The sequence below is a fragment of the Balaenoptera physalus genome (assembly GCF_965194825.1).
Source record: "Balaenoptera physalus genome assembly, chromosome: 1".
Lineage (NCBI taxonomy): Eukaryota > Metazoa > Chordata > Mammalia > Artiodactyla > Balaenopteridae > Balaenoptera > Balaenoptera physalus.
Genome location: NC_138882.1, coordinates 78,670,096 through 78,673,375, shown reverse-complemented (window position 1 = coordinate 78,673,375; position 3,280 = coordinate 78,670,096).

Sequence of the window (3,280 nt, the reverse complement as noted above, 5' to 3'; positions counted from 1 at the left end):
CCCCGCCTCTGCACATTCCGATTGGTGGAAGGAGCCGCCGCTCCACTGACTGATTCACCGTCGCCAGGTGCAACTCCGCCCACTACTCCCTACGGCTGACTGGCGCCTTTCCAAGACCAAGCCGCCTCTGATTGGGCCAGGAGACTGTCGCGTAAGGAGACCCCAGACCTCACCTTCTGCAGGTGAGGACACTGTGATTGGGCGGCGTTCCTGAAGTAGGGACTTTCTGACTGGCTAGGTTTTGAGTTGGAGCTGGAAGATTAGAGGAATACCTTAAAGGAGGTGGTAGGGAAGGTAGTCGTACTGTGGGACTCGAGAGAGACAAGCGTGAGTTTTTTTGTTTGTTTGTTCGAATGTAATGGTATTGTTTGTTTGTTCGAATGTAAATTGCTGGGTGCTGCAGAAACCTTGGTCCCCTCCTTTGGCAAGTGAAAACCACATGTATTAATATGCGAGGGTTGGGGGAGAAGACCAGGAGACAAGTGGGGAATGATATGTTGACACTACCCCCCAAACTGTGTTCCTTTGTCCACTCCATTCGCAGCATTCAAGGCTGCGCTGAGAGGAGAAAAGGGAAAAGGAGCGCTCAACTCAACAGTGAGAAAAGCAGAATCACGTTACCAAACAAACCCAGATAATACAAACTGACCTACAGACGCTCTATAAACATCACTGAGTGACTGTGGATATGTCCTTTACATTTGTTTAATCAGTCAGCAGAGCTCTGCATTTCAGAATTACTTCTCTTCTCACTGTGACTAACAGTTGGGTGCTGACTAAACTCTCTTTCTATAGGCTATGTTGATACTCAAGCTTTCTGTTAATATTTATACTGTTACATCATTTTTAATTGAAACTCGTGCTCAACACCTTTACTATTTGTAGTTTCCATTTTATAATGATTTTATTTTGTGATCTTAGTATATCCAGGTTGCCTGTGGAAAAACTTCCTGAGCCTTATCTCATTGCAAGTAAGAAGTCCACACTTGTATCCAAAACAGTGGTATTCTTTGACCTTTTGCTTCTTTCACCTTTGTTCTCATTCCTTTGGGCCAAAAGTCTACTTCTGGTTTCACCCAACTTAAAGCAATGTTTATCAAGCACCTATTGGGTACGGTGGGGGAATACAAATAAATATAAACCGCAATCCCTGACTTCAAATGGCTTACAATCTACTTCCAAGACTAATACAGGAAACAGGACAATATGTAACCAAAAGTTAAACTTTGTATTACTAAATTGAAACAAATATTTGGGTGCCTGCCACTTGGAAAGCTCTGTTCTTTACCCTCAAGGGAATTTAAAGTCTTGGAGAGAGAGACATATACATGAAATTAAGTCAGAGAGTAAAGAGGAGCAGAGAGAAAATCTTAGAGAGTCAGTCTGGGCTGTGACTGTAAGAGAAAATTTTATGATGGGGGAACTTGAGCAGGGGTTTAAAGGAACTCTGAGATCAGTCTTAGAAGGGTAGAAGGGTCATCTTAGAGGTCATTTAAGTCATCCTCTCACCCTTCACAGAAAGGCCAATACAACCACCAAGAGTTTAAACATCCTCTGGTTAAACTCTTTGAATAATTCTCTCTCTTGCTTTTTTTTTTTTTTTTTTGGCCGTGTCGCACGCTTGCGGGATCTCAGTTCCCTGATCAGGGATTGAACCCGGGGCACAGCAGTGAAAGTGCTAAAGCCTAACCACTAGACCACCAGGAAACTCCCTTTTTTTACAACCCTTAATTGTTAAAATATTCTTTCAACAAAACTGGAATATGTCTCCTGCTTCCAAACACTGCTCTCTGGAGTTACACAAAATGTTATCATTATTCTTTACCAATGACAGCCCTTCCTTTAAGTATTTTAATATTCTTATTATGAGCCTCCTTTCCTTCTCCAAGCTAAACTATCCTTCAAATAGTCTTCATATTGCTACCCGAAAACTGGGTTCGCCTCTTGGTGGGTGTCGAGCCAACAGGCACAACCAAGCCAAAGATCGGGAGAAGGAAGAATTTATTATTACTAGCAGCAAGTAGGGAGAACACCGGGGATCTTTCCCAAAGCAGCATCTCCCTGAACAGCAAAACTGGGGAACTTTTAAGCTAAGGGTACACGCACATTCATAAAGGGGCTTGAGCAGAGAACTCAGCATAGAATTGGGGCAAAGGTCAACAGAGTCCAAGCTTTAGTTGATTGAAGTCAGGAGGGTCAACGTCATCATTCCATCCTCCACCTGGTTGGGGGCCTTAGTTCTTACAGAACTCAAGGATATATTATTATGTATATCCCTTGAGGAGGAACTAGGACTCTGCTTTATCACTGCACTATTGTTTGACGGCCTTTTCTCTGTTCTTGCATTCCTTTGTTCCCTTAATATCATTAATTACTGAGACCTGTTCAAGGGGCAAGCATTGTGGCCAGGCTTAGGTCACAAAATAGCTTAGGCCAAAATGGCTTCTCTTATGTCAAGAAAGTCATTCCTGGTCTCTTTCTCCTGGGACCCCCTAACTTATCTGCTTACAAAATAGCACAGATTTACATGCCACCCCCAATTCCTCTCACTCCTCTGGATAACCCCTTGTTTATTACTGTACCAAGAACTGAACCAGGCACTGGAGAAACTATCTCTATGGGATGGACAGGTCTCAGTTCAAACCCAGTTCCCCAATCTAGCTACCTTGGCCAGCTCACATCTGTCTGAAACTTTCTCCATCCAGAAGGTAGTTATGATGATGGTAATATGACTTACCTTATGGCAAAATAAGAATTAAATAATATAATTGATGTACTATGCTTAGCACAGGGCCTGGTACATTTTAAGTACTGAAATGGTAGCTATTTTCATCACTCTTATTTACAGTCTAAGAATGCATTTGCAACCCACACACTTATGGTCAATTAATCTATGACAAAGGAGGCAAGAATACACAGTGGAGAAAAGACAATCTCTTCAATAAGTGGTGTTGGGAAAACTGGACAGCTACACGTAAAAGAATGAGATTAGAACATTTCCTCACACCATATTCAAAAATAAACTCAAGGGCTTCCCTGGTGGCACAGTGGTTAATAATCCACCTGCCAATGCAGGGGACACAGGTTCGAGCTGGTCCGGAAAGATCCCACATGCTGTGGAGCAACTAAGCCTGTGCGCCACAACTATTCAGCCTGCGCTCTAGAGCCCATGAGCCACAACTACTGAGCCTGCGTGCCTAGAGCCTAAGCTCTGCAACAAGAGAAGCCACCTCAATGAGAAACCCACGCACCGCAACAAAGAGTAGCCCATGCTAGTCAC